General features: G+C 39.3%; 1 protein-coding gene and 1 non-coding gene across 5 annotated transcripts in view; one reads left to right on the top strand and one right to left on the bottom strand.

Moving 5' to 3' along the window:
* TRIM24 (tripartite motif containing 24) overlaps window positions 1–18,512 on the bottom strand; it is a 125,752-nt gene that overhangs the window by 93,247 nt on the left and 13,993 nt on the right. The window lies entirely within an intron of this gene.
* On the top strand, window positions 10,467–10,570 carry LOC115935513 (small nucleolar RNA U13). The gene has a single exon (XR_004071133.1). It is a non-coding gene; the product is annotated as a small nucleolar RNA U13 (small nucleolar RNA).

Genomic DNA, 18,512 nt, shown 5'->3' with positions numbered 1-18,512 from the left:
CTTAAATTGTTTGGTTCTCAACAAACGAATTATAAATCATAGCACATAGCTGGTTCATAGGAAAAAAATAATTTGACAGAAAACTATCCCTGGGACAGCCCAGACAGTAAAACGACTAGTCAAAGATGTTAAATCAACTGTCTCAAATATGCTCAGTGAGATAAAAGAAACTGCACAAAGAGCTAAAGGATATCAGAAGAGTATATGAACAAACAGGGAATGTCAGTAAAGAGACACACATTATAGAAAAGAACCAAAAAGAAATTCTGAAGCTGAAAAGCCCAAGAGCTAAAATGAAAAATTCATACAGCAGTACAATGGCAGATTTGAGCAGGAAGAAGAAACAGCAAACTTGAAGATAAAATAATTGAAGTTATCCAGTCTGAAGATTAAAATAAAAAAATAAAGAAAAAATTAACAGAACCTAAGGCACCTGTGGAACACCACTGAACAAGTCCTAGAAGAGAAAGAGGCAAAAAACATATGGAATAATTAATACCTAAAAACTTCCTAAATTTGATGAAGAACATGAATCCATGCATGTAAGATGCTCAATAAGCTCCAAGCAGGATAAACTCAGATCTCGTTACTGCGGTAACTTTACAACTATAATTTTCCAACGTCTAAGGGATGGCTTATTTTTGCTTGTTGATGGCTGGCACAGTCCATTTGAGACATTCCCCAAACTATTCTACAAGAGCAGTAGCCTATCCCTTCATCAAGCACTCCCCTGGCACCACAGACTGCAAGTTGATTCTGGTCATTTTTTCCGGTTTACTGGTTGTTTCAATGTAAGGATTAACTCCTAGAAATTCCTACTCTGCTACTCTGCAGGATGTCCCCTTCACCAAAATTAAAACTACAGTACATCAAAGGACATTATCAAGATGGTAAAAAAGACAACCCACAGAATGGGAGAATATATTTGCACATCATGTATCTTGTAAGTGCTTAGTATCCAGAATATATAAACTTTCACAACAAAAATTCAAAAATAGGTAAAGAACTTGAATAGACATTTCTTTTCTTTTTTTTTTTTTTTTTGGAGACAGAGTATTATCCTGTTGCCCAGGCTAGAGGACAGTGATAACAATCACAGCTCACTGCAGCCTCCACCTCCTAGGCTCAAGTGTTCCTCTTGCCTCAGCCTCCTGAGTAGCTGGGACTACAGTCATGTACCACCATGCCTGGCTAAATTTTTTTACTTATGTTGTTGTAGAGACAGGGTCTCCCTTTGTTGCTCAGTCTGGTCTCGAACTCCTGGGCTCAAGTGATCCTGCCACCGCAGACTCCCAAATAGCTGGGATTATAAGTGTTGAGCCACTGTGCCTATCTGACATTTCTCCAAAGAAGATAAAAAAAAAAACAGCAACCAACAAGCACATGAAATGATTTTCAACATCATTTGGGAAATGCAAATCAAAACCACAATGAGATTACCACTTCACACCCACTAGGGATGGCTCTCATCCAAAAAATTAAATAAATAAAAGGAAAAATACATGTTGTCCAGGATGTGGAGAAATTATAACTCTTGTGCACTGCTGACACGATGCAAAATGGTGGAGCTGCTGTGGTAACAGTTTGGTAGTTCACCAAAAAGCTAACAGCCATTCTACTCCTATACACCCAAAAAGAACTGAAAACAGGGACTAACAGATACTTGGACACCAATGTTCATAGCAGTATTATTCATAAGAGCTAAAGAGTGGGCAGCCTAAATATCCACTAAAAGATGAATGTGTAAATAAAATGTGCTATACCCTTACAATGGAGTATTATTCACCCATAAGAAGTGAAGTCTGATATATGCTACGCTATGGATAAAACTTGAAAATACTATGCTAAAGGAAATAAGTCAGACCAGAAAAGGACAAATATTGCATAATTCTATTTTTATGAGGTTCTAGAATAGGCAAACTCCCAAGGACAGAAGGAAAGAGGAGCAGCACGATAGCAGTTGTCAAGAACAAGCGCCTTATGAAAGGCAGCAAAGGGAGCCAAAATGTAGTTGATCCATTTTCTTAGAAAGATTGGTATGATGTGAAAGCTCCTGCTATGTCCAAGAAATATCAGAAAGACACTAGTCACACCAAAACCAAGGAACAAAAATTGCATCTGATGGTCTCAAGGGTTATGTGTTTGCAGTGAGTCTTGTTGACTTGCAGAATGATGAAGTTGCATTTAGAAAATTCAAACTGATTACCAAAGATGTTCAGGACAAAAATTGCCCGACTTAACTTCCATGGCATGGGTCTTACTCCAGGACAAAATGTGTTCCGGGGTGAAAAAATGGCAGACCATGATTGAAGCTCATGTTGACATCAAGACTACTACTTATGATTACTTGTTTCATTTGTTCTGTATAGGTTTTACTAAAAAAACCAACAATCAGATACGGAAGATCTCTTATGCTCTGCACCAACAGGTCTGCCAAATCCCGAAGAAGATGCTGGAAATCATGACCTGACAGGTTCAGACAAATGACTTGAAAGACGTGGTCAATACATTGATTCCGGATAGCACTGGAAAAGACATAGAAAAGGCTTGCCAATCTATTTCTCCTCTCCATGATGTTTTCAGTAGAAAAGTAAAAATGCTGAAGAAGCCCAGGTTTGAACTGGAAAAACTCATGGAGCTTCACAGTGAAGGTAGCAGTGCTGGAAAAGCAACTGGGGATGAGATACGTGCTAATGTTGAATGAGCTGTTGGATATGAACCACAGAGTTGACAGAAGTAGGCATCAGAAGGTTGGTAATAACAAACTTTTCCGAGCTAAAGGAGGATGTTCAAACCCATCACAAGGAAGCTAAAAACCTTGAAAAAAGATTAGACGAATGGCTAACGAGCATAAACAGTGTAGAGAAGACCTTAAACGACCTATGGAGCTGAAAACCATGGCATGAGAACTAGGTGATGCATGCACAAGCTTCAGTAGCCAATACGATCAAGTGGAAGAAAGGGTAACAGTGATTGAAGATCAAATGAATGAAATGAAGCGAGAAGAGAAGTTTAGAGAAAAAAGAGTAAAAAGAAATGAACAAAGCCTCCAAAAATAAGGGACTTTGTGAAAAGACCAAATCTACGTCTGATCGGTGTACCTGAAAGTGACGGGGAGAATGGAACCAAGCTGGAAAACACTCTTCGGGATATTATCCAGGAGAACTTCTCCAACCTAGCAAGGCAGGCCAACGTTCAAATTCAGCAAATACAGAGAACACCACAGAGATACTCCTCGAGAAGAGCAACTCCAAGACACATAATTGTCAGATTCACCAAGGTTGAAATGAAGGAAAAAACGTTAAGCGCGGCCAGAAAGAAAGGTCAGTTTACCTACCCACAAAGGGAAGCCCATCAGACTAACAGTGGGTCTCTCGGCAGAAACTACAAGCCAAGAGAGTGGGGGCCAATATTCAACACTCTTAAAGAAAAGAATTTTCAACCCAGAATTTCACATCCAGTCAAACCAAGCTTCATAAGTAAAGGAGAAATAAAATCCTTTATAGACAAGAAAATGCTGAGAGATTTTTGTCACCACCAGGCCTGCCTTACAAGAGCTCCTAAAGGAAGCACTAAACATGGAAAGGAAAAACTGAGACCAGCCACTGCAAAAACATGCCAAATTGTAAGACCATCGATGCTAGGAAGAAACTGCATCAACTAACGGGCAAAATAACCGGCTAACATCATAATGACAGGATCAAATTCACACATAACAATATTAACCTTAAATGTAAATGGGCTAAATGCCCCAATTAAAAGACAAAGACTGGCAAATTGGATTGAGAGTCAAGACCCATCAGTGTGCTATATTCGGGAGACCCATCTCACGTGCACAGACACACATAGGCTCAAAATAAAGGGATGGAGGAAGATCTACCAAGCAAATGGAAAGCAAAAATAGCAGAGGTTGCAATCCTAGTCACTGATAAAACAGACTTTAAACCAACACAGATCAAAGGAGACAAAGAAGGCCAATACATAATGGCAAAGGGATCAATTCAACAAGAAGAGCTAACTAACCTGAATATATATGCACCCAATACAGGAGCACCCAGATTCATAAAGCAAGTCCTTAGAGACCTACAAAGAGACTTAGACTCCCATACAATAATAATGGGAGACTTTAACACACCACTGTCAACATTAGACAAATCAATAAGACAGAAGGTTAACAAGGATATCCAAGACTTGAACTCAGCTTTGCACCAAGCAGACCTAAGAGACATCTACAGAACTCTCCACCCCAAATCAACAGAATATACATTCTTCTCAGCACCACACTGCAGTTATTCCAAAACTGACCACAGAGTTGGAAGTAAAGCACTCCTCAGTAAATGTAAAAGAACAGAAATCACAACAAACTGTGTCTCAGACCACTGTGCAATCAAATTAGAACTCAGGACTAAGAAACTCACTTAAAACCGCACAACTACATGAAAACTGAACAACCTGCTCCTAAATGATTACTGGGTACATAACAAAATGAAGGGAGAAATAAAGATGTTCTTTGAAACCAATGAGAACAAAGACACAACGTACCAGAATCTCTGGGACACATTTAAAGCAGTGTGAGGAGGGAAATTTATAGCACTAAATGCCCACAAGAGAAAGCAGGAAAGATCTAAAATTGACACCCTAACATTACAATTAAAGGAACTAGAGAAGCAAGAGCAAACAAATTCAAAAGCTAGCAGAAGGCAAGAAATAACTAAGATCAGAGCAGAACTGAAGGAGATAGAGACACAAAAAACCCTTCAAAAAAATTCATGAATCCAGGAGCTGGTTTTTTTTGAAAAGATCAACAAAATAGATAGAACACTACCAAGACTAATAAAGAAGAAAACAGAAAAGAATCAAATAGATGCAATAAAAAATGACAAAGGGGATATCACCACCGATCCCACAGAAATACAAACTACCATCAGAGAATACTATTAACACCTCTACAGAAATAAGCTAGAAAATCTAGAAGAAATGGATAAATTCCTGGACACATACACACTCCCAAGACTAAACCAGGAAGAAGTTGAATCCCTGAATAGACCAATAACAGTCTCTGAAATTGAGGCAATAATTAAGAGCCTACCAACGAAAAAAAGTCCAGGACCAGACATATTGACAGCCAAATTCTACCAGAGGTAGAAAGAGGAGCTGGTACCATTCCTTTTGAAACTATTCCAAACAACAGAAAAACAGGGAATCCTCCCTATCTCATTTTATGAGGCCAGCATCATCAATCTGCCAACCCTGGCAGAGACACAACAAAAAAAGAGAATTTTAGACCAATATCCCTGATGAACATCGATGCGAAAATTCTCAATAAAATACTGGCAAACCAAATCCGGCAGCACATCAAAAAGCTTATTCACCAAGATCAAGTGGGCTTCATCCCTGGGATGCAAGGCTGGCTCAACATATGCATATTGATAAACGTAATCCATCACATAAACAGAACCAAAGACAAAAACCACATGATTATTTCAATAGATGCAGAAAAGGCCTTTGACAAAATTCAACAGCCCTTCATGCTAAAAACTCTCAATAAACTAGGTATTGATGGAACGTATCTCAAAATAATAAGAGCTATTTATGACAAACCCACAGCCAATATCATACTGAATGGGCAAAAACTGACCTTTGAAAAATTCCCTTTGAAAATTGGCACAAGACAGGGATGCCCTCTCTCACCACTCCTGTTCAACATAGTGTTGGAAGTTCTGGCCAGGGCAATCAGGCAGGAGAAAGAAATAAAGGGTATTCAATTAGCAAAAGAGGAAGTCAAATTGTCCCTGTTTGCAGATGACATGATTGTATATTTAGAAAACCCCATTGTCTCAGTCCAAAATCTCCTTAAGCTGATAAGCAACTTCAGCAAAGTCTCAGGATACAAAATCAAGGTACAAAAATCACAAGCATTCTTATACACCAATAACAGACAAACAGAGAGCCAAATCATGAGTGAACTCCCATTCACAATTGCTTCAAAGAGAATAAAATACCTAGGAATCCCACTTACAAGGGATGTGAAGGACCTCTTCAAGGAGAACTACAAACCACTGCTCAACAAAATAAGAGGACACAAACAAATGGAAGAACATTCCATGCTCATGGATAGGAAGAATCAATATTGTGAAAATGGCCATACTGCCCAAGGTAATTTATAGATTCAATGCCATCCCCATCAAGTTACCAATGACTGTCTTCACAGAACTGGAAAAAAACTACTTTAAAGTTCATATGGAACCATAAAAGAGCCCGCATTGCCAAGACAATCCTAAGCAAAAAGAACAAAGCTGGAGGCATCACGCTACCTGACTTCAAAGTACACTACAAGGCTACAGTAACCAAAACAGCATGGTACTGGGACCAAAACAGAGATACAGACCAGTAGGACAGAGTACAGGCCTCAGAAATAACATCAGACATCTATAATCATCTGATCTTTGACAAACCTGACAAAAACAAGAAATGGGGAAAGGATTCCCTATTTAATAAATGGTTCTGGGAACACTGGCTAGCCATATGTAGAAAGCTGAAACTGGATCCCTTCCTTACACCTTATACAAAAATTAATTCAAGATGGATTAAAGACTTAAATGTTAGACCTAAAACCATAAAAACCCTAGAAGAAAACCTAGGCAATACCATTCAGGACATAGGCATGGGCAAGGACTTCATGACTAAAACACCAAAAGCAATGGCAACAAAAGCCAAAATAGACAAATGGGATCTAATCAAACTAAAGAACTTCTGCACAGCAAAAGAAACTGCCATCAGAGTGAACAGGCAACCTACAGAATGGGGAAAAAATTTTGCAATTTACCTATCTGACAAAGGGCTAATATCCAGAATCTACAAAGAATGTAAATTTACAAGAAAAAAATCAAACAACCCCATCAAAAAGTGGGCAAAAATATGAACAGACGCTTTTCAAAAGAAAACATGTATGCAGCCAACGGACACATGAAAAATGCTCATCATCACTGGTCATCAAAGAAATGCAAATCAAAACCACAATGAGATACCATCTCACACCACTTAGAATGGTGATCATTAAAAAGTCAGGAAACAACAGGTGCTGGAGAGGATGTGGAGAAATAGGAATGCTTTGACACTGTTGGTGGGAGTGTAAACTGGCTTAATCATTGTGGAAGACAGTGTGGCGATTCCTCAAGGATCTAGAACTAGAAATACCATTTGACCCAGCGATCCCATTACTGGGTATATACCCAAAGGATTATAAATCATGCTACTATAAAGACATGCACATGTATGTTTATTGTGGCACTACTGACAACAGGAAAGACTTGGAACCAACCCAAATGTCTATCAGTGATAGACTGGATTAAGAAAATGTGGCACATATACACCATGGAATACTATGCAGCCATAAAAAAGGATGAGTTCATGTCCTTTGTAGGGACATGGATGAAGCTGGAAACCATCATTCTGAGCAAACAGAAAACCAAATGCCGTGTGTTCTCACTCATAGGTGGGAACTGAACAATGAGAACACTTGGACACAGGGCAGAGAACATCACACACTGGGGCCTGTCATGGGGTGAGGGGATGGGGGAGGCACAGCATTAAGAGAAATACGTAATGTAAATGACGAGTTAATGGGCGCAGCAAACCAACATGGCACATGCATATATATGTAACAAACCTGCACATTGTGCACATGTACCCTAGAACTTAAAGTATAATTAAAAAAAAAAAAAAAGTTCTTCTCAGGATGGTGAAAAAGTTCTGGAAATAGCAGTGAAAGTTACAGAACACTATGAATGTACTTAATGCCACAGAATTATATACTTGAATATGATTAAAGTAGTAAATTTTATGTTATGTATATTTTACTACTGTAAAAAAAAGTACTCAAAACATTGACAAGGCAGAGTAAAATATTCCCAAATAAAAGGAAATTAATAAAATGAAATAGAACTATTAATGTATTTTTTCAAAGAAACCAATAAAATTGAAAATCCATATTGAGGAAAGAGAAAGAAATAGGGAAGGCCTATAAAATCAGCACTGGGAATGAAAAAGAAAATTCATAACATTAGATGACACAGAGAAAGAATTACCAAGAGGTTATTATCAACTACCTATATCAATAAAATTGAAAATTTATATAAAATGTATAAATTCCTAGAAAAAAAGAAACTGTCTACCATAGTATCTCTACCAAGTAGAAGAGTCCTATAGATAAACCTTTACGAAAACTGAATCCAGAGTTAAAATCTTCCCACAAAGAAAGGCCCAGTCCCTGACTGCTACCATATATTCAAGAAATACTTTAATTCCAATCTTAAACAAATTCCTTCAGGGAAATTAAATCAGTAGCACTCTGTAATTCATTTTATGAAGTTCGCCTAACTCTACAAGAAAATTCATAAGGACAGTATTACAAAGAAAAACCACAGGCCAAGGTAATTCATAAACATAAAAGTAATAAACAAAGTATTAGCAAACCAAATCCTACAGCATGTGAAAAGAATAACATACCATCACTAAGTAGACTTCTGCCTAGGAAAGTTTATTTTACTATTAGAAAATCAATTCTTAGAACTCACCACCTAACAGATTAAAGGAAAAATTGTGCTTTCACTAGATACATAAGAAAAAGTATATTTAAAAAAAAAAAAATCTAAGGCCAGGCGTGGTGGCTCATGCCTATAATCCCAGTACTTTGGGAGGCCTAGGTGGGTGGATCACCTGAGGGTAAGAGTTCCAGACCAGTCTGACCACCATCTCTACTAAAAATACAAAATTAGCCAGGCGTGGTGGCACATGCCTGTAATCCCAGCTACTCGGGAGGTTGAGGCAGGAGAATAACTTGAACCCAGGAGGCAGAGGTTGAGGTGAGACAAGATCGCGCCATTGCACTCCAGCCTGGGCAACAAGAGCGAAACTCCGTCTCAAAAAAAAAAATCTATTTATGATCAAAAAGACACACTCAGACACACATGCCTCTGTGAATATTAGAAAATAAATGGGGAGGTATATGGCCTAGAATTGAGGTTCAATATTATGTACTGCCTTGATTCTGGTAAAACTGGGAGGACTTTGAACAGCCTAACCACAAGTTCTCCTCCGCACTCTACTTCCACAGAGAGGGTCCCTTAACCAAATACTCTTTATCAAAGCGACCAGGCACAATTTCTGCTTATGCTTAAATATTGAGTTTCAGTTCCTTGCCAACCTATATAATTATTCAAACAAGCCAATCTCATCCTCCTGTGGGAACCAGGGGCACCCCACTTTCATGATACTACATACAAAGGCTACCTCCCACAGTCCCTGTTTGTTTACTCCGTCCCAAGTGCAACCATCATGTGGCCCTGCCTGGCAATGTAGTGTCCTCCCCAGGGCTATACAAGTCTATGTGACTAATAAACTGTTGTCAATTTCATCTGCCCAGTGTCAGATGTTATGTATTGGGCCAACCTCACAATCCTATGGCAGGAATCCCTCCCTCACCAATGGGAATACCTATACGCTTATAAAAGATCTATATAAAATCCCTACAGCAAACTTCCTATTTAATGGTGTAATGTTGAAGCTTCCTTTCTGAGATCAGGAACAAGATAAATATCCACTGGCTTGACTTTTATTCAACAATGGAGAATTTAGGCAGCATGATAAAGCAAGAAAAAGAAAAGGCATAAAGATTGGAAATAATAAACACTGTCATTATTCACAGATGATACGATTAGATACAAGAGAAGCCAAACAAAGCTACAGAGAACTTACTAGAATTAGAAAGATTTAACAAAGTTATTGAAAAAAAAATTTTTTTAACATTTGGGTCCAGGCACAGTGGCTAATGCCTAGGATCCCAGCACTTTGGGAGGCCAAGGCCAGAGGAGTGTAGGGATTTGAGGCCAGAGGAGTGTAGGGATTTGACACCAGCCTGGGCAACAAAGTGAGACCCTCCCCCCTCTACAAAAATGAGGAAAAATTAGCTGAGCATGGTGGTTACATGCCTGTAGTCCCAGCTACTCGAGAGGATGAGGTGGGAAGGTGACTTGAGCCCAGGAGGCTGAGGCTGCAGTGATCCCTGACTGTGCCACTGCACTCCAGCCTGGGTGACAGAAGGAGACTGTGGCTCAAAAAAACAAAAACAAATTAAGATATAAAACATATTTGGGCCAGGCATAGTGGCCAAAAGCTCTCAGCATTTTGAGAGGCCAAAGTGAGAGGATCACTTGAGTCCAGGAGTTCAAGACCCACCTGGGCAATATAGTGAGACACCATCACTACAAAAAATAATAAAAAGGAAAAAAACCCCCACACATTTGTATTTATATTTACCAGGAACAAAAAGGTAGAATGAAGTTAAAATGGAGTATCATTTACAGTAGCATCATAACCTATCAAGTACCTAGAAAAACTCTGAGAGAAGACATGCAAAATCTCAATGGGAAGAATTATACTTAACGAGTCGCTAAAGAAAGCTTAAGATCCTTTTGTGGTTCGTAAGCATGATGATCAGGTTTTCAGGCATATGTGTACGATGTGCCTCCTTCAAACTTTGTTAGGATGCTACCACGCTACCCATCTGACTTAAAGGAAAAAAATTAAGAAGGATAATAATATTCTCCCCAAAGTGATTTTTTTATCAATTTCTCATAATCCCAATAGCCTATCATGTTTTTTTGTGAAACCTGATAGGTGGATTCTTATGTGATAATTCAAATAGCTAAAAAATAATTAGAAGATGTTTCTGAAAAATAATTACAGGTATTGGTAAGGGGTTACATAAGGACTTGCTTTGCCAGCTATCAAAAACTACTGTAAAGAGAATGTGGGCCAAGCAGTGGTTCATGCCTGTAATCCCAAGACCGAGACAGGAGGACAATTTGAGGTCAGGAGTACGAGACCAAATTGGGCAACATAGCAAGACCCTTTTTTCTAAAAGGAAAAAAAAAGTGTGGCCCTGGTGCAGGTAGTAACAAATAGATCAACAGATTAAAACTGCCTGAGAAAGAGAAATAAGACTGCTAAGGAAGAAACAGACTCACGCATACATAATTATAAGCACCGCGGTATAGAGCACTGGGAAAAGAATGTTACTATTTTCCGCTAATGGGGCTTGGACAGCAGGTAAAAAGTGAAACTGGACTGCAACCTCCCCATACATATAAATCAACTGCAGATGAAACGAAAACCCAAATGTGAAGGAAAAATTATAGAGCTTTTAAAATAAAATATTTTCTTTTTTCTTTTTTCTTGGAGACAGGGTCTTGCTCTGTTACTCAGGCTGGAGTGCTGTGGTATGATGAAGGCTCACTGCAGCCCTGGGTCCTCCTGGGTCCAAGCAATCTTCCCACATTAGCCTCTCAAGTAGTTGAGATCACAGGCTTGTGCCACCATGCCTGGCTCGTTTTGTTTGTTTGTTTGTATTGAGATAAGGTCTCCCTACGTTGCCCACACTAGTCTCAAACTCCTGGGCTCGAGTGATCCTCCCACAGTAATGGGATTACAGGTGTGAGCTACAGCGCCCAGCCCAGAAAGATTCTTAAAACGAGGGTACTTACCAGAGAGATTCATAAAATTGAAAAATTCAAATTCAAAAAATAAAAGACCCTATAAAAAAGGCAAACTGAATGGAAGAAGATAGCGAGAATATAAAATAACTCCTATTAAAATTAAAATAGCCAGACACGGTGGCACATACTTGTCATCCCAGATATTTGGGAGGCTGAGGCAGAAGGATTGCTTGAGCCCAGGAGTTTGAGACCAGCCTGGACAACACAGCAAGATCAAGTCTCATAAAAAAAATAATAACTTGGGACGCCAAGGCAGGTGAATCACCTGAGCTCGGGAGTTTGAGAACAGCCTGATCAACATGGAGAAACCCCATCTCTACTAAAAATACAAAATTAGCCAGGCGTGGTGGCGCATGCCTGTAATCCCTACTACTCGGGAGGCTGAGGCAGGAGAATCGCTTGAACCTGGGGGTCAGAGGTTGCAGCAAGCTGAGATCACACCATTGCACTCCAGCCTGAGCAACACGAGTGAAACTCTGTCTTAAAAAATAATAATAATAATAACTTTTTAAAAAATGAAAAAAAAAGTTTAAATAACCCAACAAAAAGAAAAAATAGGAGAGACTCAAACAAGTGCTTCACAATAGCTGAAATCTAAATGATGGATACAGAAAGTGCTCAACCTAACTGGTACTTAGGAAAAGCTTCTCAGATCCCAACAAGTTAACAGGAAACACCCACAAGATTGCCAAAAAAATAAAAAGATTGATAATACAAAATGTTAGTGAACATCTACATCTGAGCCAACAGGAACATACATGAACTGCTAGTGGGTATATGAGAGTTGGTAAAAGTTAACTTGAGCATTCACCTTCTCTATGATCAGCAATTCTGCCTTACAGTATTTAAAAAAAACAAAAAACAAAAACACACACACACACCAAAACCTCAGGACTCACATATACGAACCGCAGGATATATTAACAAGAATGTTAATAGCTTCATTGCTTTAAAAGGAGCAAAAAACAGGCAACATTTCCAATACACAGCAATAACAGAATGGAAAATTTAATTGTGGTATATTTGTGCAAAGTATTATATAGCATTAAAAATGAATAAACTATAGCTATATGCAACAACATGGAAGATCCCTTCAATGTTAAATGAAGATAGGAAGAAATAAAATACACCAGCACCATTCCTTTCACACAAAGTCCCAAAACAGACAAAGCTAGATTACAGCATTCACCATTACGTAAATGAAGGAAATGTTAACATAAAAGTGGGGCAGGCCAAGTGCAGTGCCTCACGCCTGTATTCCCAGAACTTTGGGAGACTGAGGTGGTAGGACTGCTTGACCTCAGGAGTTCAAGACCAGCCTAGGTAACAGTGAGACCTCGTCACTACAAAAAAAAGTTTAAAAACTTATTCATGGCCCCGCGTGTGGTGGCTTCCACCTGTAATCCCAGCACTTTGGGAGGCCGAAGCTAGTGGATCACCTGAGTTCAGGAGTTTGAGACCAGCCTGGCCAACATGGCAAAACCCTGTCTCTACTAAAAACACAAAAATTAGCCGGACGTGTTGGTGCACGTCTGTAATCCCAGCTGCTTGGAAGCCTGAGGTGGGAGAATCGCTTGAACCCGGGGGCAGAAGCTGCAGTGAGCTGAGCTCGCACCATTGCACTCCAGTCTGGGCAACAAGAGCAAAACTCTGTCTCAAAAAAAAAAATAAAATAAAAAAATAAAATAAATGCCGGGCGCAGTGGCACGCCTGTAATCCCAGCACTTTGGGAGGCCAAGGCAGGCAGATCACCTGAGATCGGGAGTTCGAGACCAGCCTGACCAACATGGAGAAACCCCATCTCTACTAAAAAATACAAAATTAGCCAGGCGTCACATGCCTGTAATCCCAGCTACTTGGGAGGCTGAGGCAGGAGAATCGCTTGAACCCAGGAGGCAGAGATTGCGGTGAGCCAACATCCCGCCACTGCACTCCAGCCTGGGCAACAAGAGCAAAACTCCGTCTCATTCAGGCATGGTGACACACGCCCAGCTACTCAGGAGTCTACGGCTGGAGGATCATTTGAACCTGGGAGATAAAGGCTGCAGTGATCCCTGATTGCACCACTACGCTCTGGCCTAGGTGACAGAACAAGACCCTGTCAAAAAGAAGAAGAAGAAGAAAAAAAAAGGTTGGACAAACGGTTAACTTCTAAGGGAAAGGGAAGGAGTGATAAAAATATAGCAGACAAGGAACTTTTGGGGTTACTGGCTATGTGTGTTTCTTGATCTAAGTGGTGGCTATATAATTATTCACTTAATATGTTAATTGTACATGTGTTTCCCTCACACTTTTTGAAAAGCTTAAGCATCCTAAGTTTTCAGTTCATGGTGGGGAGACCTCTTCAACAAAAATGAGAAGGCACCCTCAGAGGTAGGAAGGACAATTAGGAAGCAGCTGAAATGACCTCAGGAAATGAAGATAAAAAGAAGGCAACCAATTTCTGAGATGTAGAAAGGAGAATTGACAGAATTTGTTAAGGGAAGATTAGGCTTTTTTAAAAAGTCAAGGATGGAGCCTTAACTTTTAGTCTTCTTAATCCCTATTAAAATAATGAATTGGAAGGCCACTATGCTGAGATGGCCACAGCACCTTGGGTTCCTATTTAAGCAAAAAGAAACCAAACTCAAAGTGAACTTAAGCTTAACTAATCAGAAACCACCAACTAACCTCTAGTGACTTTATGAATCAGAAACTGCCAACTAGCCTCTAACTAGGTACTTTCCACTGTCTTGATACCAAGAACACCTTATCAAAGTTTCCCTCTCCTGCCCCTTCTGTGGAGCACTGAGCCACTTGCTCAACTGATACTGCCCATTCATGAATCCCTGAGTTCTAAAATAAACAAAAACTAGCTGGGTGTGGTAGCATGCACCTGTAGTCCCAGCTACTCAAGAGGCTAAGGTAGGAGGATCACTTCAGCCCAGGGGATAAAGGCTGAAGTAAGCTGTGTTTGCACTACTGCACTCTAGCCTGGGCTGCAGAGTAAGATGCTGCCTCAAAAATAAATACACAAATAAAAAGACAGGGTTTTTGCTATGCTGCTCAGGCTGGTCTTGAATTAGTCTCAAGCGATCCTCCTGCCTCAGCCTTCCAGAGTGCTGGGATTACAGGCATGAACCACTGTGCCCAAAACAAAATAACTTACCCTGACCTATAATATTAATCAATATACTTCTCAGTTTCCTTTAATTATACTAGTACATAAACCAATTTCTTTTTAAATTACAACATTCCAAGATTTATAAACCACAAGGCTTACCTGTCCAGCCTTACAGTGGAAAATGTAGATAAGACCCCATCGAAAAATCTTTCCCTCCTTATCCTCCTGACATTTATTTCTATTAGTTTTCCAACAAATTTATAATTTTAGTTGGAAATCTGACAAATGAAACATGTTTATATATTATGAACATTTAATAATATTCACAACTGAGGTGCAGAGCATAGTACAATATTTCCTTTCTCAAGCAATTTCATTCTCGAATTATCAATTGCCTGCATTTTAAAAATCTGCTTAGTTTTTAAGTATTTATCACTAAATCAGCAGCAAACTTTCCGACAGAACTGCAAACCCTTTTCAATATGTTCAAATATATCAGCTAATCAAACAGTCTTACATTTGTGCCCTCAAATGTATCCTTCTCTGAAATATGAAGTCCTTCATCCAGCTGCAAACCTTTTTAAGCCTGCTGCAAGCTGCCATCCTGGAGCTTTCCTTCATCATTATCCTGGGAATTTCTATGCCTAATTATATTACCACAAGTATCTGCTTGCTTTACCTCACATGAAACCTGAATAGTTTCAAAATACCAACATAACCACTAAAAACACACCACTGAATGCAATATAAGTTTTTTTGTGCTTACAATATAGCATACTAGGAATGCACAATCAATATTGTGATTTAAAAATCAGTTTCAAAAATCCTTTACTATGTAGGTAAAACTATCTGGTTGATACAGAACAACGTTCATTTGTTTTGTTTGCTGGGGAAGCAGGGAGAGTTACTTATATTTGTTTAGTTTCATAAAACATTTACATAGTTCCAAAGTCAATACTGTGAACCAGTTACATTTACAGAGGTCTAATTTTCTTCTCTAATTCCTTCCCAACTTTTTCTTGCCTCGCTAGCAGTCATTTTTAATTATTTATTCTTCTGTTGTTTGTTTTTTTGAGATGGAGTCTCTGTTTGTCTCCCAGGCTGGAGTGCAGTGGCCTGATCTCCGCTCACTGCAACCTCTGCCTCCTGGGTTCAAGCAGTTCTCCTGCCTCAGCCTCCCGAAGTGTGGGATTACAGGTGTGAGCCACCATGCCTGGCCTCCGTTGTTTATTTGTAAATATAAGCACATATTTTCTCTTTCTTTTCCTTATTGTCATGGAGATACTGTTGCTTTACATCCTTTTAGTGGATAGAGCTAAGAAACACACACACACACACACACAGAGACACAAAGGGTAGCATATAATACTCATTCTTCTGCACCTTGATTTCTACTTAACAGTACATCATGGAATTCACTCCACAGCAGTATTCATATCTTTTTCATTCCTTTTTTACATCGGCACAGTAATATACCATAGTTTATTCCACCAGTCATTTATTGGTGGTCATATCAATCTTTTATTATTATCAACAGTGCTACAGACAAATAACACTGTGCACGCCTCACTTTATTATTTTGCATTTGTATCTCTGAGATACATTCCTAGAAGTGGAGATTGCCAGGTCAATGAGGAAATGCATTTGCATTTTACTAGATATTGCCAAATTCCCTTCCAGTTTTAGCATTCTGCATTCCCACCGGCAATATAATGGCTTATCTTCCTTTCCTCAGTTTCACCCAAAAAGTATAATGTCAAAGTATAATGCTGTACCTATTTTGGGGGAATTTCTTTTTTTTTTTTTTTTGAGACGGAGTCTCGCTCTGTCACCCAGGCTGGAGTACAGTGGCATGATCTCAGCTCACTGCAACCTCCGCCTCCCAGGTTCAAGCGATTCTCCTGCCTCAGCCTCCTGAGTAACTGGGATTACAGGCGCACGCCACCATGCCCAGCTAATTTTTGTATTTTTAGTAGAGACAGGATTTCACCATGTTGGTCAGGCTGGTCTCAGACTCCTGACCTCATGATCCACCCACCTTGGCCTCCAAAGTGCTGGGATGACAGGCGTGAGCCACCACGCCTGGCCTGGGAGAAATTTTTAAGAGTTTTCTTTGTACCTCAATAATCATCTTTCATGAGCATCCCATGCGCATTTACAAAAATGTATATTCTCTTATATGCAATAGATGACCCTAAAATCTACCTTTCAGTTGTGTTAATCTAGGTCCTCAATAGCCTTACTGAAGTTTTTGTCCAGTTGATCTATCTTGAACTGAGATGGATTTTAGGTCTTCTATTATTAATATGCTCCTAACTCTTAATGACTCTCCTGAAGCTTCTTTTTTTTAAATGAAAGCTGTCATGAATATCCATGTACCCAATAACGTATCTTCATTACAGACTGCAGCTTGTAGCATTATTTATAATGTGTCCTACCTCTTTAATGATTTCTGGCCTGAGTTTTACCTTGCGCAAAATAACTATAATAACCCCTTTTTATTATATTTGTCTGGCATATCTTTGCCCAACCTCCTAATCTTTGAGTTTTTCGATTTTGCAGATGTATCTTTTATATAAAACACAGAGTTGGGCTAGGCACAGTGGCTCACGCCTGTAATTCCAACACTTTGGGATGCTGAGGTGGGTGGATCACTGAGGCCAGGTGTTCGAGACCAGCTTGGCCAACATGGCAAACCGTCATCTCTACCAAGAATACCGAAATTAGCTGGGTATGGTGCATCGCTCCTGTAGTCCCAGCTGCTTGGGAGGCTGAGGCAGGAGAATTGCCTGAACCCTGGAGGTTGCAGTGAGATCACACCACTGCACTCTAGCCAGGGCGAGAGAGCAAGACTCAGACTCAAAACAGCAACAAAAGAAAACAAAACCACAGAGTTGGATTTTGCTATGTTAACCCAAAAATATTTTTTCTCTTAATAGGCCAGTTAAGCCCATTTACTAATAACACTATATGGTCTCAATTCTGTCACAGTGAGAATATATAATTTCATTGTATTTGTTTCTTTTGCTCTCCTTTCTGTACCCTTCCCACCACCTCCTTCCCCCTGCCAATACTTCTTTTGTTATCCAGAAAGGTTTGGGTTTTTGTCCTAATGGTTATCTTTATATAATATCCTTAAGTCCTCTCTTTGTTAGATACTATCTTTTGATTCCCTAGTATAAGCAACACAGAAATTAGCTCCATTCTTCCCCCCTCACCATTCCCATACCACAACACACAGCATCTATTTAAAGTAGTAATATCTCTTGATGCCCTGGTTAAGTTTTATAAAACAATCAATCAATGAGCCTATTAAACCATTTCTCGGCTGGCTGAAACTTAATTCTCTAACAGCTTCCTCAGGAAGTATTCACATAAATGATATCCCTTATACTCTTGAATAACTGTATTATATCTACATTGTTAGGGCGCATAACAAGTACATACTACTTTGTCACCCCTTTTCTCTGTCATTAAATTTAGTTCTACAGTTAGACACAAGGATTCCCTATAGAACATCTTCCCTATTGTTTTCCTGACATAAGATCTCTTGGCTTTAATACAGACTCAACAGCATGATATTAGTGTAAAGATAAACAAAAAGACCAATGGAACAGAAGAGAGTCCAGAAACAAACACAGACATGCACAGACAACTGATTTTTGACAATGACAATGCAGTGGAGAAAGGACAGTCCTCTAACAACAATGCTAGAAAAACTGCATATCCATATATAAAATGAACTTGGATCCATATCTCATACCACATACCAACATTAACTCAAAATGGATCATAGACCTAAATGTAAACCTCAAAACTATGGGACTTCCAAGAAGAAAACAGGATCAAATACC

This window comes from Gorilla gorilla, chromosome 6 (genome assembly GCF_029281585.2).
Source record: "Gorilla gorilla gorilla isolate KB3781 chromosome 6, NHGRI_mGorGor1-v2.1_pri, whole genome shotgun sequence".
Lineage (NCBI taxonomy): Eukaryota > Metazoa > Chordata > Mammalia > Primates > Hominidae > Gorilla > Gorilla gorilla.
Note: the sequence above shows the minus strand (reverse complement) of the source record. Positions and strands in the feature narration are given on the sequence as shown.